Raw genomic sequence first — 17,767 nt, 5'->3', positions numbered from 1 at the left:
GGCCACACGGTTACTGACGACAAACATTTACATGTATACGACTCACCGCGAAACGCTCACACCCCTGAGGATTTGTGTTTTCGTTCTACACATCCGATGCCTCTTGCTCTTTCCCACCCATTCGTTACATTCAAGCTCTTACGAGACCGATCAAATATAGACTGAGAAACAAGACCACACACTTTGTGCATTCGGAATCGAAGGCAGGGCGTCCCTCGCCGCATTTGCTACGATTGCCATTTGCTACTTCTGCAGAAGCGGCGGCGGCGGCGGTGGCGACGACGACGACGACGACGACCGCGAGAGTCTCTGTGATATGTGAGAAATACATCTATAAAATGTAATTCAGACTGCCTCGTCCCACCTTATGCTGTACCGCTTTGGCAAATGCTTTATCTGCGCCATTCGCTTTAATCACATCTGAGAGTAATTCTTAAAAAAAACGCCTGTCACTAATTGTTCGTCATAACAGATACTGTTTGCTATACAGCCACGACGCGCAACTGATTTCCAAAATTCATCTTTCTCCTGTGAGGATGGAACTTAGGACCCCTGGTTTATTAGACCAGTGCTCTACCACTGAGCTAAAGAGGCGCGGCTTAGCGGTACTCTTGGGTACTTCGTCCTTACGGTCGTCTGCATCATCAGACTTCAGCTGACAACACTTCATATTACAGGCTAATATTTGCAGCTATGGCGACCCATTACTGCTTGGCTACACATCTGACACGTAGCCGATGTGCTCTCCAAACAACAACACTTGCATTTCAGAACATGTCTTTCACACATGTCTACAAAATCACCTTCACCTTCAAATACAGTTTTCTTTCGACTGACAGAGACGTAGGCAAAGTTTAATGTTGCTATTTCCATTACATATCGTTAATCAGAAAAACGGTAATTTACATCTGCAGCGGAACAAAATTCCGTTCCACCCAGCGTGCGGGTCGAACCCTCGACTCTGGGATTAAGAGTCTGTCGCTCTACCGACTGAGCTAGCCGGCTACCGCGGTGAATACCAGCAGGGTAGCACGTCACACAGTACTCGTTTCGGTTGGGTGGTCCCATACAGTTTCTCTCCATGCTGCCTAATGTTTTCCTAACGTCACACTCGTCACGTACTTCACTTTTATGTCATAATCATTTCTGAGAGGTAAAGAAATTGCATGACAACATGCCGAGCTAGTGGCGTCAAAATTAACACACATAGTTTATGTGACTCAAAAGCCGAACGAGTTACTTTCCGACGTTGTTTTAGATGTGCAAGTGCCAGTCAAAACTCGAGGTGTTGGCACTCTGCCGACCATTTCGCTAGTTAACACAGGTCTTGTTGTGTGTGTTTGAAGCTCAAGAGCATCTCAAAGCAAAAAATGGTCAACAGCAACATTCAGACGGTTTCGTACTGCTCAATTGCTACATTAAAACGGTATGTTTCTTTTTCAGAACTGGAAAAACACGAGCGTGACAGCAGTCGAACCTGTAACTTCAGATCCGAAGTCCGACGCCTTATCCATTAGATAACACGGTCACTGACGACCAACATTTAGATGTATACGACTCATCTGGAAACGCTCACACCCCTGAGGATTTGTGATTTCGTTCTACACAGCCGCTGCCCCTTGCTCTTTCCCACCCATTCGTTACATTCAAGCTCTTACGAGACCGATCAAATATAGACTGAGAAACAATACCACACACCTTGTGCATTCGGAATCGAAGGCAGGGCGTCCCTCGCCGCATTTGCTACGATGGCCATTTGCTACTTCTGCAGAAGCGGCGGCGACGACGACGACGACGACTGCGAGAAACTCTGAGATATGTGAGAAATACATCTATAAAATGTAATTCAGACTGCCTCGTCCCACCTTATGCTGTACCGCTTTGGCAAATGCTTTATCTGCGCCATTCGCTTTAATCACATCTGAGAGTAATTCTTAAAAAAAAAACGCCTGTCACTAATTGTTCGTCATAACAGATAATGTTTGCTATACAGCGACGACGCGCAACTGATTTCCAAAATTCATCTTTCTCCTGTGAGGATGGAACTTACGACCCCTGGTTTTTTAGATCAGTGCTCTACCACTGAGCTAAAGAGGCGCGGCCTAGTGGTACTCTTGGGTACTTCGTCCTTACGGTCGTCTGCATCATCAGACTTCAGCTGACAACACTTCATATTACCGGCTAATATTTGCAGCTATGGCGACCCATTGCTGCTTGGCTACACATCTGACACGTAACCGATGTGCTCTCCAAACAACAACACTTGCATTTAAGAACATGTCTTTCACACATGTCTACAAAATCACCTTCACCTTCAAATACAGTTTCCTTGCGACTGACAGAGACGTAGGCAAAGTTTAAAGTTGCTATTTCCATTAAATATCGTTAATCAGAAAAACGGTAATTTACATCTGCAGCGGAACAAAATTCCGTTCGGCCCAGCGTGTGGCTCGAACCCACGACACTGGGATTAAGAGTCTGTCGCTCTACCGACTGAGGTAGCCGGCTACGGCGGTGAATACTTGCCAGGTAGCACGTCACACAGTTCTCGTTTCGGTTGGGTGGTCCCATACAGTTTCTCTCCATGCTGCCTAATGTTTTCTTAACGTCACACTCGTCACGTACTTCACTTTTATGTCATAATCATTTCTGAGAGGTAAAGAAATTGCATGACAACATGCAGAGCTAGTGGCGTCAAAATTAACACACATACTTTATGTGACTCAAAAGCCGAACGAGTTACTTGACGACCTTGTTTTAGATGTGCAAGTGGCAGTAAAAACTCGTGCTGTCGGCACTCTGCCGACCATTTCGCTAGTTAACACAGGTCTTGTTGTGTATGTTTCAAGCTCAAGAGCATCTCAAAGCAAAAAATGGTCAACAGCAACATTCAGACGGTTTCGTACTGCTCAATAGCTGCATTAAAACGGTATGTTTCTTTTTCAGAACTGGAAAAACACGAGGGTGGCAGCATTCGAACCTGTAATCTTCAGATCCGAAGTCCGACGCCTTATCCATTAGGCCACATGGTTACTGACGACAAACATTTACATGTATACGACTCACCGCGAAACGCTCACACCCCTGAGGATTTGTGTTTTCGTTCTACACATCGATGCCCCTTGCTCTTTCCCACCCATTCGTTACATTCAACCTCTTACGAGACCGATCAAATATAGACTGAGAAACAAGACCACACACTTTGTGCATTCGGAATCGAAGGCAGGGCGTCCCTCGCCGCATTTGCTACGATGGCCATTTGCTACTTCTGCAGAAGCGGCGGCGACGACGACGACGACGAATATCGCGAGAGGCTCTGAGATATGTGAGAAATACATCTGTAAAATGTAATTCAGACTGCCTCGTCCCACCTTATGCTGTACCGCTTTGGCAAATGCTTTATCTGCGCCATTCGCCTTAATCACATCTGAGAGTAATTCTTAAAAATACGCCTGTTGCTAATTATTGGTCATCACAGATACTGTTTGCTATACAGCCACGACGCGCAACTGATTTCCAAAATTCGTCTTTCTCCTGTGAGGATGGAACTTACGACCCCTGGTTTATTAGACCAGTGCTCTACCACTGAGCTAAAGAAGCGCGGCCTAGTGGTACTTTTGGGTACTTCGTCCTTACGGTCGTCTGCATCATCAGACTTCAGCTGACAACACTTCATATTACCGGCTAATATTTGCAGCTATGGCGACCCATTAATGCTTGGCTACAAATCTGACACGTAAGCGATGTGCTCTCCAAACAACAACACTTGCATTTCAGAACATGTCTTTCACACATGTCTACAAAATCACCTTCACCTTCAAATACAGATTCCTTGCGACTGACAGAGACGTAGGCAAAGTTAAAAGTTGCTATTTCCATTAAATATCGTTAATAAGAAAAACGGTAATTTACATCTGCAGCGGAACAAAACTCCGTTCACCCAGCGTATGGCTCGAACCAACAGCCCTGGAATTAAGAGTCTGACGCTCTACCGACTGAGCTAGCCGGCTACCGCGGTGAATACTTGCCGGGTAGCACGTCACACAGTACTCGTTTCGGTTGGGTGGTCCCATACAGTTTCTCTCCATGCTGCCTAATGTTTTCCTAACGTCACACTCGTCACGTACTTCACTTTTATGTCATAATCATTTCTGAGAGGTAAAGAAATTGCATGACAACATGCAGAGCTAGTGGCGTCAATATTAACTCACATACTTTATGTGACACAAAAGCCGAACGAGTTACTTTACGACCTTGTTTTAGATGTGCAAGTGCCAGTCAAAACTCGCGGTGTCGGCACTCTGCCGACCATTTCGCTAGTTAACACCGGTCTTGTTGTGTGTGTTTCAAGCTCAAGAGCATCTCCAAGCAAAAAATGGTCAACAGCAACATTCAGACGGTTTCGTACTGCTCAATTGCTACATTAAAACGGTATGTTTCTTTTTCAGAACTGGAAAAACACGAACGTGACAGCATTCGAACCTGTAACCTTCAGACCCGAAGTCCGACGCCTTATCCATTAGGCCACACGGTTACTGACGACATACATTTACATGTATACGACTCACCTCGAGACGCTCACACCCCTGAGGATTTGTGTTTTCGTTCTACACAGCCGATGCCTCTTGCTCTTTCCCACCCATTCGTTACATTCAACCTCTTACGAGACCGATCAAATATAGACTGAGAAACAAGACCACACACTTTGTGCATTCGGAATCGAAGGCAGGGCGTCCCTCGCCGCATTTGCTACGATGGCCATTTGCTACTTATGCAGAAACGGCGGCGACGACGACGACGACGACGACTGCGAGAAACTCTGAGATATGTGAGAAATACATCTATAAAATGTAATTCAGACTGCCTCGTCCCACCTTATGCTGTACCGCTTTGGCAAATGCTTTATCTGCGCCATTCGCCTTAATCACATCTGAGAGTAATTCTTAAAAAAACGCCTGTCGCTAATTGTTCGTCATCACAGATACTGTTTGCTCTACAGCCACGACGCGCACCTGATTTCCAAAATTCATCTTTCTCCTGTGAGGATGGAACTTACGACCCCTGGTTTATTAGACCAGTGCTCTACCACTGATCTAAAGAGGCGCGGCCTAGTGGTGCTCTTGGGTACTTCGTCCTTACGGTCGTGTGCATCATCAGACTTCAGCTGACAACACTTCATATTACCGGCTAATATTTGCAGCTATGGCGACCCATTACTGCTTGGCTACACATCTGACACGTAGCCGATGTGCTCTCCAAACAACAACACTTGCATTTCAGAACATGTCTTCACACATGTCTACAAAATCACCTTCACCTTCAAAAACAGTTTTTCTTGCGACTGACAGAGACGTAATCAAAGTTTAAACTTGCTATTTCCATTAAATATCGTTAATCAGAAAAACGGTAATTTACATCTGCAGCGGAACAATATTCCGTTCCGCCCAGCGTGTGGCTCGAACCCACGACCCTGGGATTAAGAGTCTGATGCTCTACAGACTTAGCTAGCCGGCTACCGCGGTGAATACCTGCCGGGTAGCACGTCACACAGTACTCGTTTGGGTTGGGTGGTCCCATACAGAATCTCTCCATGATGCCTAATGTTTTCCTAACGTCACACTCGTCACGTACTTCACTTTTATGTCATAATCATTTCTGAGAGGTAAAGAAATTGCATGACAACATGCAGAGCTAGTGGCGTCAAAATAAACACACATACTTTATGTGACTCAAAAGCCGAACGAGTTACTTTACGACCTTGTTTTATATGTGCAAGTGCCAGTCAAAACTCGCGCTGTCGGCACTCTGCCGACCATTTCGCTAGTTAACACTGGTCTTGTTGTGTGTGTTTCAAGCTCAAGAGCATCTCAAAGCAAAAAATGATCAACAGCAACATTCAGACGGTTTCGTACTGCTCAATTGCTACATTAAAACGTTATGTTTCTTTTTCAGAACTGGAAAAACACGAGCGTGGCAGCATTCGAACCTGTAATCTTCAGATCCGAAGTCCGACGCCTTATCCATTAGGCCACACAGTTACTGACGACAAACATTTAGATGTATACGACTCACCTCGAAACGCTCACACCCCTGAGGATTTGTGTTTTCGTTCTACACAGCCGATGCCTCTTGCTCTTTCCCACCCATACGTTACATTCAACCTCTTACGAGACTGATCAAATATAGACTGAGAAACAAGACCACACACTTTGTGCATTCGGAATCGAAGGCAGGGCGTCCCTCGCCGCATTTGCTACGATGGGCATTTGCTACTTCTGCAGAAACGGCGGCGACGACGACGACGACGACGACGACGACGACGACTGCGAGAAACTCTGAGATATGTGAGAAATACATCTATAAAATGTAATTCAGACTGCCTCGTCCCACCTTATGCTGTACCGCTTTGGCAAATGCTTTATCTGCGCCATTCGCTTTAATCACATCTGAGAGTAATTCTTAAAAAAAACGCCTGTCGCTAATTGTTCGTCATCACAGATACTGTTTGCTATACAGCCACGACGCGCAACTGATTTCCAAAATGCATCTTTCTCCTGTGAGGATGGAACTTACGACCCCTGGTTTATTAGACCAGTGCTCTACCACTGAGCTAAAGAGGCGCGGCCTAGTGATGCTCTTGGGTACTTCGTCCTTACGGTCGTGTGCATCATCTGACTTCAGCTGACAACACTTCATATTACCGGCTAATATTTGCAGCTATGGGGACCCATTACTGCTTGGCTACACATCTGACACGTAGCCGATGTGCTCTCCAAACAACAACACTTGCATTTCAGAACATGTCTTTCACACATGTCTACCAAATCACCTTCACCTTCAAATACAGTTTCCTTGCGACTGACAGAGACGTAGGCAAAGTTTAAAGTTGCTATTTCAATTAAATATCGTTAATCAGAAAAACGGTAATTTACATCTGCAGCGGAACAAAATTCCGCTCCGCCCTGCGTGTGGCTCGAACCCACGACCCTGGGATTAAGAGACTGACGCTCTACCGACTGAGCTAGCCGGCTACCGCGGTGAATACCTGCCGGGTAGCACGTCACACAGTTCTCGTTTCGGTTGGGTGGTCCCATACAGTTTCTCTCCATGCTGCCTAATGTTTTCCTAACGTCACACTCGTCACGTACTTCACTTTTATGTCATAATCATTTCTGAGAGGTAAAGAAATTGCATGACAACATGCAGAGCTAGTGGCGTCAAAATTAACACACATACTTTATGTGACTCAAAAGCCGAACGAGTTACTTGACGACCTTGTTTTAGATGTGCAAGTGGCAGTAAAAACTCGTGCTGTCGGCACTCTGCCGACCATTTCGCTAGTTAACACTGGTCTTGTTGTGTGTGTTTCAAGCTCAAGAGCATCTCAAAGCAAAAAATGATCAACAGCAACATTCAGACGGTTTCGTACTGCTCAATTGCTACATTAAAACGTTATGTTTCTTTTTCAGAACTGGAAAAACACGAGCGTGGCAGCATTCGAACCTGTAATCTTCAGATCCGAAGTCCGACGCCTTATCCATTAGGCCACACAGTTACTGACGACAAACATTTAGATGTATACGACTCACCTCGAAACGCTCACACCCCTGAGGATTTGTGTTTTCGTTCTACACAGCCGATGCCTCTTGCTCTTTCCCACCCATTCGTTACATTCAACCTCTTACGAGACTGATCAAATATAGACTGAGAAACAAGACCACACACTTTGTGCATTCGGAATCGAAGGCAGGGCGTCCCTCGCCGCATTTGCTACGATGGGCATTTGCTACTTCTGCAGAAACGGCGGCGACGACGACGACGACGACGACGACGACGACGACGACTGCGAGAAACTCTGAGATATGTGAGAAATACATCTATAAAATGTAATTCAGACTGCCTCGTCCCACCTTATGCTGTACCGCTTTGGCAAATGCTTTATCTGCGCCATTCGCCTTAATCACATCTGAGAGTAATTCTTAAAAAAACGCCTCTCGCTAATTGTTCGTCATCACAGATACTGTTTGCTCTACAGCCACGACGCGCACCTGATTTCCAAAATTCATCTTTCTCCTGTGAGGATGGAACTTACGACCCCTGGTTTATTAGACCAGTGCTCTACCACTGATCTAAAGAGGCGCGGCCTAGTGGTGCTCTTGGGTACTTCGTCCTTACGGTCGTGTGCATCATCAGACTTCAGCTGACAACACTTCATATTACCGGCTAATATTTGCAGCTATGGCGACCCATTACTGCTTGGCTACACATCTGACACGTAGCCGATGTGCTCTCCAAACAACAACACTTGCATTTCAGAACATGTCTTCACACATGTCTACAAAATCACCTTCACCTTCAAAAACAGTTTTTCTTGCGACTGACAGAGACGTAATCAAAGTTTAAACTTGCTATTTCCATTAAATATCGTTAATCAGAAAAACGGTAATTTACATCTGCAGCGGAACAATATTCCGTTCCGCCCAGCGTGTGGCTCGAACCCACGACCCTGGGATTAAGAGTCTGATGCTCTACAGACTTAGCTAGCCGGCTACCGCGGTGAATACCTGCCGGGTAGCACGTCACACAGTACTCGTTTGGGTTGGGTGGTCCCATACAGAATCTCTCCATGCTGCCTAATGTTTTCCTAACGTCACACTCGTCACGTACTTCACTTTTATGTCATAATCATTTCTGAGAGGTAAAGAAATTGCATGACAACATGCAGAGCTAGTGGCGTCAAAATAAACACACATACTTTATGTGACTCAAAAGCCGAACGAGTTACTTTACGACCTTGTTTTATATGTGCAAGTGCCAGTCAAAACTCGCGCTGTCGGCACTCTGCCGACCATTTCGCTAGTTAACACTGGTCTTGTTGTGTGTGTTTCAAGCTCAAGAGCATCTCAAAGCAAAAAATGATCAACAGCAACATTCAGACGGTTTCGTACTGCTCAATTGCTACATTAAAACGTTATGTTTCTTTTTCAGAACTGGAAAAACACGAGCGTGGCAGCATTCGAACCTGTAATCTTCAGATCCGAAGTCCGACGCCTTATCCATTAGGCCACACAGTTACTGACGACAAACATTTAGATGTATACGACTCACCTCGAAACGCTCACACCCCTGAGGATTTGTGTTTTCGTTCTACACAGCCGATGCCTCTTGCTCTTTCCCACCCATACGTTACATTCAACCTCTTACGAGACTGATCAAATATAGACTGAGAAACAAGACCACACACTTTGTGCATTCGGAATCGAAGGCAGGGCGTCCCTCGCCGCATTTGCTACGATGGGCATTTGCTACTTCTGCAGAAACGGCGGCGACGACGACGACGACGACGACGACGACGACGACTGCGAGAAACTCTGAGATATGTGAGAAATACATCTATAAAATGTAATTCAGACTGCCTCGTCCCACCTTATGCTGTACCGCTTTGGCAAATGCTTTATCTGCGCCATTCGCTTTAATCACATCTGAGAGTAATTCTTAAAAAAAACGCCTGTCGCTAATTGTTCGTCATCACAGATACTGTTTGCTATACAGCCACGACGCGCAACTGATTTCCAAAATGCATCTTTCTCCTGTGAGGATGGAACTTACGACCCCTGGTTTATTAGACCAGTGCTCTACCACTGAGCTAAAGAGGCGCGGCCTAGTGGTGCTCTTGGGTACTTCGTCCTTACGGTCGTGTGCATCATCTGACTTCAGCTGACAACACTTCATATTACCGGCTAATATTTGCAGCTATGGGGACCCATTACTGCTTGGCTACACATCTGACACGTAGCCGATGTGCTCTCCAAACAACAACACTTGCATTTCAGAACATGTCTTTCACACATGTCTACCAAATCACCTTCACCTTCAAATACAGTTTCCTTGCGACTGACAGAGACGTAGGCAAAGTTTAAAGTTGCTATTTCAATTAAATATCGTTAATCAGAAAAACGGTAATTTACATCTGCAGCGGAACAAAATTCCGCTCCGCCCTGCGTGTGGCTCGAACCCACAACCCTGGGATTAAGAGACTGACGCTCTACCGACTGAGCTAGCCGGCTACCGCGGGGTGAATACCTGCCGGGTAGCACGTCACACAGTTCTCGTTTCGGTTGGGTGGTCCCATACAGTTTCTCTCCATGCTGCCTAATGTTTTCCTAACGTCACACTCGTCACGTACTTCACTTTTATGTCATAATCATTTCTGAGAGGTAAAGAAATTGCATGACAACATGCAGAGCTAGTGGCGTCAAAATTAACACACATACTTTATGTGACTCAAAAGCCGAACGAGTTACTTGACGACCTTGTTTTAGATGTGCAAGTGGCAGTAAAAACTCGTGCTGTCGGCACTCTGCCGACCATTTCGCTAGTTAACACTGGTCTTGTTGTGTGTGTTTCAAGCTCAAGAGCATCTCAAAGCAAAAAATGATCAACAGCAACATTCAGACGGTTTCGTACTGCTCAATTGCTACATTAAAACGTTATGTTTCTTTTTCAGAACTGGAAAAACACGAGCGTGGCAGCATTCGAACCTGTAATCTTCAGATCCGAAGTCCGACGCCTTATCCATTAGGCCACACAGTTACTGACGACAAACATTTAGATGTATACGACTCACCTCGAAACGCTCACACCCCTGAGGATTTGTGTTTTCGTTCTACACAGCCGATGCCTCTTGCTCTTTCCCACCCATTCGTTACATTCAACCTCTTACGAGACTGATCAAATATAGACTGAGAAACAAGACCACACACTTTGTGCATTCGGAATCGAAGGCAGGGCGTCCCTCGCCGCATTTGCTACGATGGGCATTTGCTACTTCTGCAGAAACGGCGGCGACGACGACGACGACTGCGAGAAACTCTGAGATATGTGAGAAATACATCTATAAAATGTAATTCAGACTGCCTCGTCCCACCTTATGCTGTACCGCTTTGGCAAATGCTTTATCTGCGCCATTCGCCTTAATCACATCTGAGAGTAATTCTTAAAAAAAACGCCTGTCGCTAATTGTTCGTCATCACAGATACTGTTTGCTATACAGCCACGACGCGCAACTGATTTCCAAAATGCATCTTTCTCCTGTGAGGATGGAACTTACGACCCCTGGTTTATTAGACCAGTGCTCTACCACTGAGCTAAAGAGGCGCGGCCTAGTGGTGCTCTTGGGTACTTCGTCCTTACGGTCGTCTGCATCATCAGACTTCAGCTGACAACACTTCATATTACCGGCTAATATTTGCAGCTATGGCGACCCATTACTACTTGGCTACACATCTGACACGTAGCCGATGTGCTCTCCAAACAACAACACTTGCATTTCAGAACATGTCTTTCACACATGTCTACCAAATCACCTTCACCTTCAAATACAGTTTCCTTGCGACTGACAGAGACGTAGGCAAAGTTTAAAGTTGCTATTTCAATTAAATATCGTTAATCAGAAAAACGGTAATTTACATCTGCAGCGGAACAAAATTCCGCTCCGCCCGGCGTGTGGCTCGAACCCACGACCCTGGGATTAAGAGACTGACGCTCTACCGACTGAGCTAGCCGGCTACCGCGGTGAATACCTGCCGGGTAGCACGTCACACAGTTCTCGTTTCGGTTGGGTGGTCCCATACAGTTTCTCTCCATGCTGCCTAATGTTTTCCTTACGTCACACTCGTCACGTACTTCACTTTTATGTCATAATCATTTCTGAGAGGTAAAGAAATTGCATGACAACATGCAGAGCTAGTGGCGTCAAAATTAACACACATACTTTATGTGACTCAAAAGCCGAACGAGTTACTTTCCGACGTTGTTTTAGATGTGCAAGTGCCAGTCAAAACTCGCGGTGTCGGCACTCTGCCGACCATTTCGCTAGTTAACACTGGTCTTGTTGTGTGTGTTTCAAGCTCAAGAGCATCTCAAAGCAAAAAATGGTCAACAGCAACATTCAGACGGTTCCGTACTGCTCAATTGCTACATTAAAACGGCATGTTTCTTTTTCAGAACTGGAAAAACACGAGCGTGAGAGCATTCTAACCTGTAATCTTGAGATCCGAAGTCCGACGCCTTATCCTTTAGGCCACACGTTTACTGACGACAAACATTTACATGTATACGACTCACCTCGAAACGCTCACACCCCTGAGGATTTGTGTTTTCGTTCTACACAGCCGATGCCTCTTGCTCTTTCCCACCCATTCGTTATATTCAACCTCTTACGAGACTGATCAAATATAGACTGAGAAACAAGACCACACACTTTGTGCATTCGGAATCGAAGGCAGGGCGTCCCTCGCCACATTTGCTACGATGGCCATTTGCTACTTCTGCAGAAACGGCGGCGACGACGACGACGACGACGACGACTGCGAGAAACTCTGAGATATGTGAGAAATACATCTATAAAATGTAATTCAGACTGCCTCGTCCCACCTTATGCTGTACCGCTTTGGCAAATGCTTTATCTGCGCCATTCGCCTTAATCACATCTGAGAGTAATTCTTAAAAAAACGCCTGTCGCTAATTGTTCGTCATCACAGATACTGTTTGCTATACAGCCACGACGCGCAACTGATTTCCAAAATTCATCTTTCTCCTGTGAGGATGGAACTTACGACCCCTGGTTTATTAGACCAGTGCTCTACCACTGAGCTAAAGAGGCGCGGCCTAGTGGTGCTCTTGGGTACTTCGTCCTTACGGTCGTCTGCATCATCAGACTTCAGCTGACAACACTTCATATTACCGGCTAATATTTGCAGCTATGGCGACCCATTACTGCTTGGCTACACATCTGACACGTAGCCGATGTGCTCTCCAAACAACAACACTTGCATTTCAGAACATGTCTTTCACACATGTCTACCAAATCACCTTCACCTTCAAATACAGTTTCCTTGCGACTGACAGAGACGTAGGCAAAGTTTAAAGTTGCTATTTCCATTAAATAACGTTAATCAGAAAAACGGTAATTTACATCTGCAGCGGAACAAAATTCCGCTCCGCCCTGCGTGTGGCTCGAACCCACGACCCTGGGATTAAGAGACTGACGCTCTACCGACTGAGCTAGCCGGCTACCGCGGTGAATACCTGCCGGGTAGCACGTCACACAGTTCTCGTTTCGGTTGGGTGGTCCCATACAGTTTCTCTCCATGCTGCCTAATGTTTTCCTAACGTCACACTCGTCACGTACTTCACTTTTATGTCATAATCATTTCTGAGAGGTAAAGAAATTGCATGACAACATGCAGAGCTAGTGGCGTCAAAATAAACACACATACTTTATGTGACTCAAAAGCCGAACGAGTTACTTTACGACCTTGTTTTATATGTGCAAGTGCCAGTCAAAACTCGCGCTGTCGGCACTCTGCCGACCATTTCGCTAGTTAACACTGGTCTTGTTGTGTGTGTTTCAAGCTCAAGAGCATCTCAAAGCAAAAAATGATCAACAGCAACATTCAGACGGTTTCGTACTGCTCAATTGCTACATTAAAACGTTATGTTTCTTTTTCAGAACTGGAAAAACACGAGCGTGGCAGCATTCGAACCTGTAATCTTCAGATCCGAAGTCCGACGCCTTATCCATTAGGCCACACAGTTACTGACGCCAAACATTTAGATGTATACGACTCACCTCGAAACGCTCACACCCCTGAGGATTTGTGTTTTCGTTCTACACAGCCGATGCCTCTTGCTCTTTCCCACCCATACGTTACATTCAACCTCTTACGAGACTGATCAAATATAGACTGAGAAACAAGACCACACACTTTGTGCATTCGGAATCGAAGGCAGGGCGTCCCTCGCCGCATTTGCTACGATGGGCATTTGCTACTTCTGCAGAAACGGCGGCGACGACGACGACGACGACGACGACGACGACGACTGCGAGAAACTCTGAGATATGTGAGAAATACATCTATAAAATGTAATTCAGACTGCCTCGTCCCACCTTATGCTGTACCGCTTTGGCAAATGCTTTATCTGCGCCATTCGCTTTAATCACATCTGAGAGTAATTCTTAAAAAAAACGCCTGTCGCTAATTGTTCGTCATCACAGATACTGTTTGCTATACAGCCACGACGCGCAACTGATTTCCAAAATGCATCTTTCTCCTGTGAGGATGGAACTTACGACCCCTGGTTTATTAGACCAGTGCTCTACCACTGAGCTAAAGAGGCGCGGCCTAGTGGTGCTCTTGGGTACTTCGTCCTTACGGTCGTGTGCATCATCTGACTTCAGCTGACAACACTTCATATTACCGGCTAATATTTGCAGCTATGGGGACCCATTACTGCTTGGCTACACATCTGACACGTAGCCGATGTGCTCTCCAAACAACAACACTTGCATTTCAGAACATGTCTTTCACACATGTCTACCAAATCACCTTCACCTTCAAATACAGTTTCCTTGCGACTGACAGAGACGTAGGCAAAGTTTAAAGTTGCTATTTCAATTAAATATCGTTAATCAGAAAAACGGTAATTTACATCTGCAGCGGAACAAAATTCCGCTCCGCCCTGTGTGTGGCTCGAACCCACGACCCTGGGATTAAGAGACTAACGCTCTACCGACTGAGCTAGCCGGCTACCGCGGTGAATACCTGCCGGGTAGCACGTCACACAGTTCTCGTTTCGGTTGGGTGGTCCCATACAGTTTCTCTCCATGCTGCCTAATGTTTTCCTAACGTCACACTCGTCACGTACTTCACTTTTATGTCATAATCATTTCTGAGAGGTAAAGAAATTGCATGACAACATGCAGAGCTAGTGGCGTCAAAATTAACACACATACTTTATGTGACTCAAAAGCCGAACGAGTTACTTGACGACCTTGTTTTAGATGTGCAAGTGGCAGTAAAAACTCGTGCTGTCGGCACTCTGCCGACCATTTCGCTAGTTAACACTGGTCTTGTTGTGTGTGTTTCAAGCTCAAGAGCATCTCAAAGCAAAAAATGATCAACAGCAACATTCAGACGGTTTCGTACTGCTCAATTGCTACATTAAAACGTTATGTTTCTTTTTCAGAACTGGAAAAACACGAGCGTGGCAGCATTCGAACCTGTAATCTTCAGATCCGAAGTCCGACGCCTTATCCATTAGGCCACACAGTTACTGACGACAAACATTTAGATGTATACGACTCACCTCGAAACGCTCACACCCCTGAGGATTTGTGTTTTCGTTCTACACAGCCGATGCCTCTTGCTCTTTCCCACCCATTCGTTACATTCAACCTCTTACGAGACTGATCAAATATAGACTGAGAAACAAGACCACACACTTTGTGCATTCGGAATCGAAGGCAGGGCGTCCCTCGCCGCATTTGCTACGATGGGCATTTGCTACTTCTGCAGAAACGGCGGCGACGACGACGACGACGACGACGACTGCGAGAAACTCTGAGATATGTGAGAAATACATCTATAAAATGTAATTCAGACTGCCTCGTCCCACCTTATGCTGTACCGCTTTGGCAAATGCTTTATCTGCGCCATTCGCCTTAATCACATCTGAGAGTAATTCTTAAAAAAAACGCCTGTCGCTAATTGTTCGTCATCACAGATACTGTTTGCTATACAGCCACGACGCGCAACTGATTTCCAAAATGCATCTTTCTCCTGTGAGGATGGAACTTACGACCCCTGGTTTATTAGACCAGTGCTCTACCACTGAGCTAAAGAGGCGCGGCCTAGTGGTGCTCTTGGGTACTTCGTCCTTACGGTCGTCTGCATCATCAGACTTCAGCTGACAACACTTCATATTACCGGCTAATATTTGCAGCTATGGCGACCCATTACTACTTGGCTACACATCTGACACGTAGCCGATGTGCTCTCCAAACAACAACACTTGCATTTCAGAACATGTCTTTCACACATGTCTACCAAATCACCTTCACCTTCAAATACAGTTTCCTTGCGACTGACAGAGACGTAGGCAAAGTTTAAAGTTGCTATTTCAATTAAATATCGTTAATCAGAAAAACGGTAATTTACATCTGCAGCGGAACAAAATTCCGCTCCGCCCGGCGTGTGGCTCGAACCCACGACCCTGGGATTAAGAGACTGACGCTCTACCGACTGAGCTAGCCGGCTACCGCGGTGAATACCTGCCGGGTAGCACGTCACACAGTTCTCGTTTCGGTTGGGTGGTCCCATACAGTTTCTCTCCATGCTGCCTAATGTTTTCCTAACGTCACACTCGTCACGTACTTCACTTTTATGTCATAATCATTTCTGAGAGGTAAAGAAATTGCATGACAACATGCAGAGCTAGTGGCGTCAAAATTAACACACATACTTTATGTGACTCAAAAGCCGAACGAGTTACTTTCCGACGTTGTTTTAGATGTGCAAGTGCCAGTCAAAACTCGCGGTGTCGGCACTCTGCCGACCATTTCGCTAGTTAACACTGGTCTTGTTGTGTGTGTTTCAAGCTCAAGAGCATCTCAAAGCAAAAAATGGTCAACAGCAACATTCAGACGGTTCCGTACTGCTCAATTGCTACATTAAAACGGCATGTTTCTTTTTCAGAACTGGAAAAACACGAGGGTGAGAGCATTCTAACCTGTAATCTTGAGATCCGAAGTCCGACGCCTTATCCTTTAGGCCACACGTTTACTGACGACAAACATTTACATGTATACGACTCACCTCGAAACGCTCACACCCCTGAGGATTTGTGTTTTCGTTCTACACAGCCGATGCCTCTTGCTCTTTCCCACCCATTCGTTATATTCAACCTCTTACGAGACTGATCAAATATAGACTGAGAAACAAGACCACACACTTTGTGCATTCGGAATCGAAGGCAGGGCGTCCCTCGCCACATTTGCTACGATGGCCATTTGCTACTTCTGCAGAAACGGCGGCGACGACGACGACGACGACGACGACTGCGAGAAACTCTGAGATATGTGAGAAATACATCTATAAAATGTAATTCAGACTGCCTCGTCCCACCTTATGCTGTACCGCTTTGGCAAATGCTTTATCTGCGCCATTCGCCTTAATCACATCTGAGAGTAATTCTTAAAAAAACGCCTGTCGCTAATTGTTCGTCATCACAGATACTGTTTGCTATACAGCCACGACGCGCAACTGATTTCCAAAATTCATCTTTCTTCTGTGAGGATGGAACTTACGACCCCTGGTTTATTAGACCAGTGCTCTACCACTGAGCTAAAGAGGCGCGGCCTAGTGGTGCTCTTGGGTACTTCGTCCTTACGGTCGTCTGCATCATCAGACTTCAGCTGACAACACTTCATATTACCGGCTAATATTTGCAGCTATGGCGACCCATTACTGCTTGGCTACACATCTGACACGTAGCCGATGTGCTCTCCAAACAACAACACTTGCATTTCAGAACATGTCTTTCACACATGTCTACCAAATCACCTTCACCTTCAAATACAGTTTCCTTGCGACTGACAGAGACGTAGGCAAAGTTTAAAGTTGCTATTTCCATTAAATAACGTTAATCAGAAAAACGGTAATTTACATCTGCAGCGGAACAAAATTCCGCTCCGCCCTGCGTGTGGCTCGAACCCACGACCCTGGGATTAAGAGACTGACGCTCTACCGACTGAGCTAGCCGGCTACCGCGGTGAATACCTGCCGGGTAGCACGTCACACAGTTCTCGTTTCGGTTGGGTGGTCCCATACAGTTTCTCTCCATGCTGCCTAATGTTTTCCTAACGTCACACTCGTCACGTACTTCACTTTTATGTCATAATCATTTCTGAGAGGTAAAGAAATTG

The 17,767-nt window shown here is 45.8% G+C and overlaps 5 non-coding genes across 5 annotated transcripts; all 5 read right to left on the bottom strand.

Annotated features, from left to right (window-relative positions):
- Positions 1–6,542: 6,542 nt before the first annotated feature.
- On the bottom strand, positions 6,543–6,620 carry Trnai-aau (transfer RNA isoleucine (anticodon AAU)). The gene has a single exon. It is a non-coding gene; the product is annotated as a tRNA-Ile (tRNA).
- A 2,958-nt stretch (positions 6,621–9,578) lies between these two features.
- Trnai-aau (transfer RNA isoleucine (anticodon AAU)) lies at positions 9,579–9,656 on the bottom strand. The gene has a single exon. It is a non-coding gene; the product is annotated as a tRNA-Ile (tRNA).
- Positions 9,657–11,079: 1,423 nt separating this feature from the next.
- Positions 11,080–11,157, bottom strand: Trnai-aau (transfer RNA isoleucine (anticodon AAU)). Its single transcript has one exon. It is a non-coding gene; the product is annotated as a tRNA-Ile (tRNA).
- Positions 11,158–14,103: 2,946 nt separating this feature from the next.
- On the bottom strand, positions 14,104–14,181 carry Trnai-aau (transfer RNA isoleucine (anticodon AAU)). The gene has a single exon. It is a non-coding gene; the product is annotated as a tRNA-Ile (tRNA).
- Positions 14,182–15,611: 1,430 nt separating this feature from the next.
- On the bottom strand, positions 15,612–15,689 carry Trnai-aau (transfer RNA isoleucine (anticodon AAU)). The gene has a single exon. It is a non-coding gene; the product is annotated as a tRNA-Ile (tRNA).
- Between the last annotated feature and the right edge of the window lie 2,078 nt (positions 15,690–17,767).

Source organism: Schistocerca gregaria, chromosome 6 (assembly GCF_023897955.1).
Source record: "Schistocerca gregaria isolate iqSchGreg1 chromosome 6, iqSchGreg1.2, whole genome shotgun sequence".
Classification (NCBI taxonomy): Eukaryota; Metazoa; Arthropoda; class Insecta; order Orthoptera; family Acrididae; genus Schistocerca; species Schistocerca gregaria.
Note: the sequence above shows the minus strand (reverse complement) of the source record. Positions and strands in the feature narration are given on the sequence as shown.